Here is a 12157-nt window from a genome sequence, read left to right as displayed (position 1 = left end):
ATTTTTATGGTCCCATTCTTTGCCCTTTTGGAGCAGGAGGGGGTGGTTTTTACTAACTACACAGACGACACACAGTGTATCATTCCAATTGTAATCTCTCATGCTCAGGATGAGGAAGAATTCAACAGAGTGCACAATGTTGTGGAAAACTGGATGGTGTGTAACAATCTCGCCCTGAATAGGGACAAAACAGAGTTGTTGATTGTGGGCACTCAGTCAATGTTGGCTTAGCTTGGTCCACCGTAAAATAGCTTTCATCTAGGAGAGGTAATGATTACTACCTAGAATAAGGTAAAAACTCTGGGGGTGTTTTTCGATTAGCAGCTAAACATGAAAGCTCATTTGGGAGCATTGTCTCCTAGGCAGTTTATTATATTAAGCTGCTGGCTCACCTTAGGCCTTTTATTTCTCAGGCTAATGCTGAGACGATAGCTAGAGCAATTATCGGATCCAAAATAGATTACTGCAGCAGTCTCTTGGTTGGGCTTAGTAAAGCTGATACTAACAGACGTCAAGTGGTTCAAAATGGCATGGTCAGGGCAGTTCTGGGATTATCCCGCTGTGACCATGACTCAGCTGCCAGATGGTCTCTGCATTGGCTTCCGGTGGTCACATGTGCTCTCTTTCGTCTCATGGCGATTACCTTTAAATGTAGACTTGGCTTAATGCCCTCATATCTGCAAGATCTTATCACCAATAAGGTGAATAGCAAATCTTTGAGGTCTAGCAATCAGAACTACCTTATCCCCCCCAGAAGTAGGACTAAGAAGGTTGAAATCAGAGCGTTCTTTATCAGAGCTCCCAAATCCTGGAAATTGCTTCCCTTTGATCTCCGTTGTCAGGGGTCCTTCGAATGTATTAAAAAGAATCTGAAAACATGGCTGTTTATTTGATTCTTATGGGCAGTTTAGTCTGAGGCGTCTATGTGTTAGAAAGTGCTTCTTTTTTTTGTTTCGTGTCTTTCAGTCTTGTCTGCGCCCTAATGGCCAAGGGTCCATGGATGCGCAATATAAATATCATAAAGTAAAGTTAAGTAAAGTAAAGTAAAGTAAAGTAAAGTAAAGTAAAGAAGTTCTGGGAGGGATTCACCATGACGCTCAGCTTTCTTGGATGGGTGACTTGTTCTAACTGTGTTGCTTTCTCACGACTTGGTCCTGCTAATCCCCTCTATGTTTACCTTTGAGACACATCATGTGTCAAGCAGCCTGAAACCTGGGTCAGTAGGAAACAGCTTGTCTTTCATTGTAAAGTTTGGGCTCATTACGAGTATGGTGGTGTGTGAAGAAATTGGCGGTAACAGAATTATCGTCCCTTTTCCCGGTCCGCCATACTACGCGTATGGCCCTCGAGTGGGGAATTTACCTCCAGCATTGTGCTGGAGGTAAATCCTCCCACTTTCTGCCAAAAATCAGCAAAATCAGCAGAATTACTGTCGCAGTAGTTCCACTGGAAGTGATTATGCCAAAAAAGTTCTACGGAGTCCAATGGAGTCTCAAAAAATGGGGATTAACTCCACCATCGGCACTTGTAATCCAGCAGTAATTCCGCCGGATCAAGTGGCAGTAACAGTAATTCCATTGGATTGTATTCCGCTGGATTTATGGCCAGAATATCACCCAAATCTTAAGGAGCCCCGCCCAACTGCTAAGGAGCCCCAATGCCTCCTACACCTGTAAGCACTATGGCATCATGCAGTCACAGATTGGCTTATTTCTCTTTTATAATTCATGAAAACAAGGTTAACTTTCATTGATTTATACGGCTAACTCTCTTCCACCCCTCTTTATTATTTTTCTTTCTTCTCTCCCTCTCTTTTCTGTCCTTTTAGATTGTGGCAGGCTTGATGCCTTGCTGTTTTGTGGTGCCTTTTAAATGACCACCTGCTGTATATAGTTTTCTGCCGTTTATGTTATAACAAAACCTATTTAAAAGAAATTGTAAAGAAAACAAGGTTAAACCCTGCGGTTTTGCTCCCACTGCTGGCAGTTCACTATTTTGCTTAGCGCTTTTGCCGGCCATGGATGCAGAGGGCTGGTGCGAAGATTAGGAGATGCCTGTGATCATCTCAGGTGTGCACCTGATCCCTTGTAACTGATGAACTAATCTGGAGCTAATTGGAGCACATCTCTGTTGTGTTTGAGCAAATCTTTGTGGATTACATTTTCACATGAGCATCTCACAGATGTTTCGGGCTTCTCTGTAGTTTGCTCTGGTTTTAGGTAATCAGGGTCACAGTTGCACGTGCAAATTGTAGAAGCTCACAGGCATCTCCACAGTTCCTCTGGTGCAAATATTTGTGAATTGGGCTCATAAGGTTCACCATAAAATCACTGTATCCCTCTGCAACAAGCATTCAAGAGGATGTAACATGCTTCCGCAATACGATTCATGAACCGATGGGGACTTCAAAGTCCCTCAGAGCCGCGGTGAAGGCCACCACACTCTAGCTCAACTTTCCACATGAAGATGGGCTATCATGTTCGAGGTTAGATATAAAAAGGGGACAATAAACAGAGACATCTCTGTTGAGGACAAAATAATCCCAATGTAATGTATGCTCAGCCACAATTATTTCTGTTTCAATGGGTGGCCTTTTCTATAGATGATGGGAAGGGCTGTGGCCAGTGGAATGACACTTCACAATGCTGACCTGGAGTAAAAAGGTATTAGAAGAGCACAGCAATACATCACTCACAGGCCTAAAGATATATTTTTATTTGGAGAGAGAGGCAGTAGCCAATAGAAAACGGCCTATTCTAATGGCGTATACTGTTGTATTTAATCCATGGGGCGATAGAGCTGGAAAACCATAGTTTTCTTAGAGACCACCATGTCCTTTGTAGACAGTGGACACTTGGAAATAACCATATAGAGGTCGCCAATAGACTGACAAATAAAGCTATACAGGACAATCTTTCATCAAATATCATGTAAGGAGAGGCCCTTAGGTACTCTTGCCAATGCTCGGATGGGAGAATAACAAATTCACTAGGTGACCTTTTTTGCATAAAGCATTCTCACCCACTTAAATTGAGGGGACATTTAAACATATACTCATATCACACAGAGGCATCTTTCTGTAACATCTACAGTGACTAGAACTACAAAGCAAATGCTCTTCGAGGTCATACCCCCAGCATTACGTCAAGTTAATAGAAGGGTGAAGGATCTACAGGAGCGGTTTTCAAACTGTGGGGCGTAACCCCCTGGGGGGGCGCAGCCTCATGTGGTGGTCGCGCAACCTCAGTCTGAATTGAAAAGAAAATGTAAATGATTTTGAGTCTAGATTTTAGACAAAAAATATCTGGTTTCCATCTTGCAATGAATATTGTGTGTAATGGTCCCATTTACCTGCATATGGCTATCATTACACTACATTTCTTTCTGTCTAGATTCTAGGTAAATGGTACTATGCAAGCTGAAGACCAGATTTAGCATATAGCATAATGGGAAAGGCACAACATACAGTATTGTAGCTCTCTAGAGTATAAATGGATCATGGAGAAATACAGCAGCTGCCACTGATGTCCGGTACAAAATACCATCCTTCATGCCGCACAAAGCCCCCCAGTACCAATAGCAAACTGTTTGGCTTTTTACTCCAAAATGCAGCATTTTAACCCATTATTAAAATTCCCGGGAGGAGAACCCCCCAAATCCTCCTTGATTGCTTCGCCCTCCCTTGCTACGCTCGGTCGCTATGGCATATCTGGAGGAAATATTCATGCCCCTCCACTTAAAAAATCCACCCGTCACCACTGGCCCTGGGACTGTGTTGGGAGCAGGGTGGGGGAGCCCAGTGACTGTGGTGGGAGCAGGATGGACGGGAGCCATGGGATAGTGGTGGGAACAGGGTTTGGAGAGCCCAGGGTCTGTGGTGGGCTGGGGAGAGCCAGGGGACTGGGTAGGAGTGGGAGGAAGGAGCCCAGACACTGTGATGGTTGCAGGTGGGGGAGCCCAGGGACTATACTGGGAGTAGGGTGCAGTGATGGCGCGCGATAGTTCATAGCCTTTAGGACTTACTGTCCATTTGGCATTTTTAGGGGGACCCGGCCTGCCCACATTTTGCTAAGGGGGCCGAGGCACTAGAGCCCCATTTATAGCTGCTGCAGCACAACAGTGACAATTTGACAAGAAGTGTGTTCCTTTTTCAATCATACCAGTGTTACGCTTCTATCACCAAAATTCTATTTGAAGAATGAAATTGAACCTCTGTGCCACCCGAGATGTTTTAGGTGCCAGCACTAACACTCCTGAAGGAGAAAGTCTTTGGGCCGCATTACGAGGTAGGAGGTAGCCATGGTGCTATTAGCACCATGGCTACCCCCTTACCGCATTCCGGGTCCGGGTTCTCGAAATAGGGACTTACCGGATCATTCCAACCTTGGCGGACCCGGTAAGTCCCCATTCTGAGAACCATTCCCCATTCCCATTCGAGCCCCCACAGGGCTCAATGGGAATGGGGATGGAGCTAATAACAGGCCCATTATTAGCTCCCTGGTCCCTTAGCGGCTCCCGCTAAGGGCGCCTGGTAAAACCAGGCGCCCATAGCGGGAGCCGCTAAGGGACCTCAGAATAGGGCGGTAAGGGTTTACCGGCACCGGTCTCCTTAACGGTGCCCTTTAACCCTTACCGCCCACCTCGTAATGAGGCCCTTTGTCGCTATTGTAACTCTGATGTGGAAACCTTAAAACACTTGTTTATTGAATGTTTTTTCTATTAGATGTTCGTATTCAATTGTTTGAAAAATGTGTTCATAATACTGACATGTTATCGCCAGAGTGGTTCTGGCGACGTATTTTCAGTACTTGTGAAATCTCTTCGTGTATTGCGGGTTTAGATTCCTTAAAGAATAGTTTTAAATGTTTAACTTTGTGACCTTGGTAATAATGTTGCACTTTCAGTGTGAAAAGTTTGTTTTAAACTATGACACACAATACACAAATATATATATTTTAAAAATATCTATTCTAGAGGGATAGAATGAGAGCGAAAGAGCGAGGGAGAGAGAGAGAGAGAGTACGAGAGAGGGTGAGAGTAAAAGAGAGAGAGAGAGAGAAAGAGAGAGAGAGAGTTTGATACTAGCAAAATGACAAAGTCAAAATGAGATGTGTCTGTAGAGGTTAGTAAGAGGAATGTGGGGTGGAAGTCATGCGGTGTCCTCGCATGCATTGGTATACCTTCCTATGCCCCGGTATGCCTTGGTGTGCCTTGCTAGACTACATTATATGCTTCTAAACTATGCCATGCGTGGGCTCAGGGCCTACAATAGGTAGTCAATATGTCAGGACCTCTTTTCTGACTGCTCACTGACACCTCACAGATATTGTAACTGCCATGTGACTCAGCCTTATTATAATTATTCCTTTATAATGCACTCAATATCGAGGACCAGTTCGTAACCACAAGCCTGGGATTCGAACCTGTGTCTGCTATGCATTGTCTAGCTTGCAAGACAAACACTTTGCCTCTGAGATATCCTCCGGCCCTTACGCAAAGTTATACTACAATGATGTGCACATAAAAAAGCACTAGCAAATGACATGGATTTCCACACAGTATGTTTGTTTGTTTATTCACTTATAATGCGCACTAAACCCGAAGGTAGCCGGGCGCAGCAGTACAGCATATGCGAAACTTGAGGTTACAAAATACATACACAGTAATATATACACAAGCAGTCAGTGGCTATAATAAGATTACACACGTCGTCAATATGCACGGTTACAAATTGCAAACAGAACAGACTATATATAGGCGCTAGCTGGGAGCCACATCAATAGCCCAAGTGTGTGGGAGTGAGGATAGGCAGTAGGTGAGTGAATATATATACAGTAGGGGAAATCCGGAGTAAGGTGCAGGCAGGTCAACCAGCTAGTGTACAACTAGTCGTCGGTCGCCTTCAGCAGATTGAAATAGTTGGACCTGAATTTTTGAAAGGGTTGTTCCTCACGTAGATGATAAGTTCCATAGTTGGGCTGCTCGGACCTGGAAACTGCCACCACCGATAGAATAGATTTACAATGCAAAGGCTCCACTGTGCTTGCACGCTTACAGTGACATTTTCGAGGCATTTCAATTATTTGTACAGTGGGTCTTCAAAGCAGCCAAATAGTTCCTGCGTCAAAACGCTAGCATTATGCATATCAGGGGTTCAGAGGGTATCATTTAGACCTAGATCCGTAACTCTGCATCACAGCGAGTGGAGGATCCCCTCAAAGCATTGCCGTTACATCCAGACTCTTAGAAGAATGCAGAGACCGTTGGAACTGCAAAGGTTATGCCAGGCTAGCTTTAACCCAAATGCTCCACTCTCCTCTTCCCCTCAGTTTTACTGTTCATCAGCACTTACTCTATCATTTGTCTCGTGACCTTGTGGTAGCAGCTTGTTTGTCTCTCCCCCCCTTCCCTCCATCTTTCTCCTCCCACCTCCCCCTCCAGCACTACTCTGAATCGTCGTCAGACCTACAAGAGAACTGTGGCTTTAAATCTTTATCTTTTGACTCTATATTCATGGGTAACCTCATATTGGACCAAGGACTGTTCTCGTGTTTCAGTTTTCAGTTCTAAATTGAATCCCCAAACTCCTTTTGTATATTTTGTACCGTACTTATCACCCACACGTGAAGCATCCTCCTAGGAGTTGCGCCTTGGCTGCTCGGCTTGTGCTGCTGTTGTCTGAGTTGTAGACACTTAGGGGAGACCAAAGCCGGCTTAGATTGTCTAGGGGCTTCCTTCGGCATGGACCATAGTCTGCAGACAGAGAGGTTCCTCCTAGGAATCTGCTACAGAACATTCTCAAGACCCACCTCTTCAAGGAGTCTCTCCTCCTCCACGCCTAGGCCATCACGGAGCCCCTCGCGCCACCTGACTCGCTAGATGCTACCCGCCCCTCTCCTCCCCACCACCCGGTACAGCAGTACCCCTCCTCTGTGCCCCTCTCTATCCCACCCCCTTGCTGTATATCTGTTCTGTTGTTGCCTCTGTAAAGCGCTCTGTTATGCATCTGTACTGTTGTATACCACTGTAAAGCAATCCGTTATGCATCTGTACTGTTGTATACCTCTGTAAAGCGCTCTGTTATGCATCTGTACTGTTGTATACCACTGTAAAGCGCTCTGTTATGCATCTGTACTGTTGTATACCTCTGTAAAGCGCTCTGTTATGCATCTATACTGTTGTATACCACTGTAAAGCGCTCTGTTATGCATCTGTAATGTTGTATACCACTGTAAAGCACTCTGTTATGCATCTATACTGTTGTATACCACTGTAAAGCGCTCTGTTATGCATCTGTACTGTTGTATACCTCTGTAAAGCGCTCTGTTATGCATCTGTAAAGTTGTATACCTCTGTAAAGCGCTCTGTTGCTCCTCAAAGCCAGGTCTGTGCTCAATAAATACCACAATAATAATTCTTAGTGTGGGGAGTGCGGGGGGGGGGGGCTACCTGTGCCAAACAGGAATCACTGAGAGAACATTGTATTTCCCCTTCAATAAACCAGTGCTTTTAGTAGACAGGAAGGCCTGTAGGCACTCAACATGCACAGCATGGTATGAGGTCTCACCTCTCTGACCACAATGACCTTAACCATGGCATCCATTAGGTCCACAAGGTCATGCAAATGCATAAGTGCACCGCATGAATAACAAATGATCCAAGATAGTTCTTTTCTGTTTAGGAACTCCATTAAATTCTTAGCAATGTACCTTATCTTTTGTTAGCTGCTTTAAAAATATTTTTTCATGTCACCTGGAAATACTCAGTTAATGGAATGAGCTCTGCAATGAATTTCACTTGCTCATTCTCTCGCTCGCTTATTCACTCATTGACTCACCTGGGATTCCACTGTTGCAGCTTTTTGTGGCACGCTGTAGGGTCTCCCCCCAATGGATAATGAAATAAATCTCTTGGGTGTAGATTACTCAAGCTTGGTCATCCCTGGCATTTCTAATGAAGAGATCATTCATTTCCAGAATGTTTGGAATGTATCTGCAAGACTCATGCCACCAGCAGTCATTTATAGGGATGTGGGGGGAATTCCAACCATTCTAGAATGGTGCGTATCAAATCCCTTGAAGATATGATGCATAGGTCTTTGGCGTACAGATCTCTTGCAGATATGACACAAATGTCTTGGGATTACAGGTCCCTTGAAGATATGACACATATGTCAAGGCCTTACGGATCCCATTGAGATATGACATATAGGTTTTGGGCCGGCAAATGCCTTGACGGATGCCCATCACTCTAGCGTACTTTGGTTCAGATAGGTACTTATGCTGGTGAAGACAGTAATACTGAGAAGGTGGACGTCCCTGGAACACATTACCGTGGACAACTGGCTTTCCAGTGTTTGTGATACATATGCTTGGTAGAGGGCTGTCTGTCGGGTGAAGGAAGCGGAGTGGGAATTCCAGGAGATCTGGTCTCCATTTGATGACTGATAATCATAACGGAATCACTGAACTGTCCAACATACAGGCATGTGGGGGCCTTGGCTTTCTTTCTGCCACATAACTGCTATGTTCTGTATGTAAACCTTGTGATGCGTTTCCTGGAGCAACAACACCTCTGAACTCACTGCTCTATCTGTTGATTTTTCACAAGGCTCTCTCTTGGGTCCTCTCCCCTTCACACTCTACACTTCTACTCTTGGGGCACTAATCGCCTCCTTTGGGTTCTCGTACCAACTCTTTGTGGATGACACCCAAATCGTCTTTTCTTTTCCTGAACTCTCCTCTGATATCTCTATCAGAATGTCCAACTGTCTCTCTGCCATTGAATATTGGATGACTCTCTGATGTTAAACTCTACCAAAACAAAGGTGCTCTTCTTCCCTGCCAAAAGCTCTCTCTCATCTCTTCCTCTTGCCTATCCAGTTCCCACCTGACACTCTCCCCGACTCTTTTTCAGCTAGAAACCTTAGCGTCATCGATGACCCTTCTCACACATCACTACTTTCATCTCCAAAACTGGTACAGCATCTCGCCTCAACCTCCTAAATATTAGGATAATCATGCACCTCCTTCCTTTAAAAACCGCCAAGCATCTCTTAACCATTCTTGTCTTCTCTAAACTGGATTACTGTGCCAGTACCCTCTTTGATCTCCCCAACTATGCTGTCTGTCCCATCGACAAGATCATTAACTTTGCTACCTCGGGAGGATAGCTCAGGGGCAACATGCTCGCCTTGGAAGCAAGACGATGTGGAGCAACACAGGATCGATCCCTGGGTCCGTGCTTAGAAAGCTCTGGGTATTAAGCGCGTTATAAATAACCTATAATATCATACCAGGACTCTCTTTGAACTCCCTGACTTCATACCTACTTCCTCATACCATCACCAGGCTGGATGGCTGATGATGCAAAACATGGCCAGATTTAAATGTCTTCTCCTGGTTCACATATCTATCCACAGTAAGGCACCACTGTATCTATCCAACTGTATAAGCCTTCTTGCAATCTCTGTTATGCCTGCTCGACTACCCTTGTGTCTCCTCGCCCTCACTGTGCTTCCTCTCTCTTTTTGCTCCACTTGCATGGAATTCTCTTCCTAAGGACATCTGAAAACAGTCCACACAGATTTGTTAAAAAACAAATTAAAAGCCTACCTCCTCGCCTCTGAGTTACCCTCTTAATGTACCTCTCACCTGCCTGCTTGCTAACATTTTTCCCTCCCCACTAACCTACTTATGTCTCTCACTTCCTCTGCCTCTATTCTAGTACCTCACCTATCATGGTCATGTCTTGGGCACCGCTGGCTCTACCGCCTACCTGCACTTAAAAATGTCCAATGTATTGTCCCCGGTGACTGTTCCATTTACTCCCCTCCACAACCTGGTCAGAATGTCCCTCAAACTCACCCCGTTGTAAGAAGCTCATTGCTTCCCGTTAAATTTGCTTTCTTATCTATTGTATGCTCTTTTGTGATGAAAAGAGCATTGTTCCTCCTATATATAAATAAATACATAAATAATGAAATGTGTCATGTAACAATTAATAAACTCTCAATGAAAGATCATATGGAGTCTAATAACCAACTGTGTTTTCCATTAGCACAGGCTCCAGGATTCTGCATCCATTGGACCATGAGGGCTTACATGGCAGGGAAGGCAAGGACAGATGTCTTGTGAGGTCAAAGTTCCTGGATGCACTGCAACAATTCTGAGCTTGTCTATTTTGAGGAATTCAACCATCCGCACGGTAGGTAAGTGCTCACCTGGGCTTTTAAATGTTTAATTAAATGGAATGATGGTAGACCAACCTCATGAAAGTGTTTAAGGCTAATCCACACACATTTTCCTATGCTCACACCATGACAAATGCATAGACATGTGTACTCCAGGCTGGACAGCACCTACAGGCACCGTCCGCCCTTGACATATTTCATTGGAATATGACAACCCAGGAATGCACAATGTCATCTCCGGGAAGGGGGAGGACCAACCCTCCCCCTGCCATGGTCAGCCTGATTGATTGACAAGGGCTCCACGCATCCGTCCTGCTCTTTTGTTAGGCCCTGCAGCTGGTGGCAGGGATTAACATAACAGGCCCACATAGGACCTGGCTGCAGAGGTTAATCCCAACAATCTTTCATATGCAACTGTGTCAACCTGAAGCCATCTCCCGCCTCTCAGTATCAAGGGCAGTGAATTGTCGTGTCTGGGTTTGCAGTTTACAGTAGGCCACCCCACTAGGGAGTTCCAATTCATAAGGTACAATAATGTGGTTTACAGGAGCCAGATAGTCTAGTCATGCCACAGCTTCAAGGGAGACCTACCACTTTAACAGAGACCACACAGTGAGAACCATTAACCAAAGAGACACTTTGAACCCAAAAGACAGGAAGGTGGGTGGGACTTCGTAGCACAAGGGAGTGAGCCCAGAGCTCTTTCTGTTGAGAGAAGGAAACACGTTTGGGGATGCTTGTGGTCCCATGTAGAAGGGATGTGACCAACATGGCCAAAACATTTCTGGGGTTGCTTGGTTTTCTGTGCAGAGGGGACCTGGCCTAGCAGTTCGGGCTGGGCTGCTACCATTGGTGGCGGCAGCTGACTGATTTGCACATGGCTGGACCCCTTTTGCAATGGCGCAGACCGGCTAAAAAACGGTGGTGTGGAAGGTTGCCCAGAGCAATTGCCAGTGGTTCAGATTCATTCAAAACCTTCCACCCATCACTTTTGTGGTCACAGTTTGTCTCTCCATGTGAGAGAGGGTATGCCCAGACGTGGGTCCCTTGCTCGCTGCGGCATAGGGAACCAGGCTGCACCTCACTGAGGAGGTCCAACAAGGCCGAAACATGTCTGGGGTTGCTTGGTTTTCTGTGCAGAGGGGACCCTGCCTAGCAGTTCGGGCTGGTCTGCTACCATTGGTGGCGGCAGCTGACTGATTTGCACATGGCTGGACCCCTTTTGCAATGGCGCAGACGGGCTAAAAACGGTGGTGGGGAAGGTTGCCAAGAGCAATTGCCAGTGGTTCAGATTTATTCAAAACCTTCCACCCATCACTTTTGTGGTCACAGTTTGTCTCTCCATGGGAGAGAGGGTATGCCCAGACGTGGGTCCCTTGCTCGCTGCGCCATGGGGAACTAGGCTGCACCTCACTGAGGAGGTCCAACAAGGCCAAAACATGTCTGGGGTTGCTTGGTTTTCTGTGCAGAGGGGACCTGGCCTAGCAGTTCGGGCTGGTCTGCTACCATTGGTGGCAGCAGCTGACTGATTTGCACATGGCTGGACCCCTTTTGCAATGGCGCAGACGGGCTAAAAAACGGTGGTGTGGAAGGTTGCCCAGAGCAATTGCCAGTGGTTCAGATTCATTCGAAACCTTCCACCCATCACTTTTGTGGTCACAGTTTGTCTCTCCATGTGAGAGAGGGTATGTCCAGAAGTGGGTCCCTTGCTCGCTGCGCCATGGGGAACCAGGCTGCACCTCACTGAGGAGGTCCAACAAGGATGAAACATGTCTGGGGATGCTTGGTTTTCTGTGCAGCGGGGACCTGGCCTAGCAGTTCGGGCTGGGCTGCTACCATTGGTGGCAGTAGCTGACTGATTTGCACATGGCTGGACCCCTATTGCAATGGCGCAGACGGGCTAAAAAACGGTGGTGTGGAAGGTTGCCCAGAGCAATTGCCAGTGGTTCAGATTCATTCGAAACC

The 12157-nt window shown here is 46.0% G+C and overlaps 1 long non-coding RNA gene across 1 annotated transcript in view; it reads left to right on the top strand.

Annotated features, from left to right (window-relative positions):
- LOC138527251 (uncharacterized) overlaps positions 1-12157 on the top strand; it is a 122002-nt gene that overhangs the window by 67166 nt on the left and 42679 nt on the right. Inside the window, exon 2 of the long non-coding RNA XR_011283830.1 lies at positions 10065-10210. This is a non-coding gene — a long non-coding RNA (uncharacterized lncRNA). The remainder of the gene's footprint in view (positions 1-10064; positions 10211-12157) is intronic.

Source organism: Ambystoma mexicanum, chromosome 14 (assembly GCF_040938575.1).
Source record: "Ambystoma mexicanum isolate Mex_15411 chromosome 14, UKY_AmexF1_1, whole genome shotgun sequence".
Lineage (NCBI taxonomy): Eukaryota > Metazoa > Chordata > Amphibia > Caudata > Ambystomatidae > Ambystoma > Ambystoma mexicanum.
Note: the sequence above shows the minus strand (reverse complement) of the source record. Positions and strands in the feature narration are given on the sequence as shown.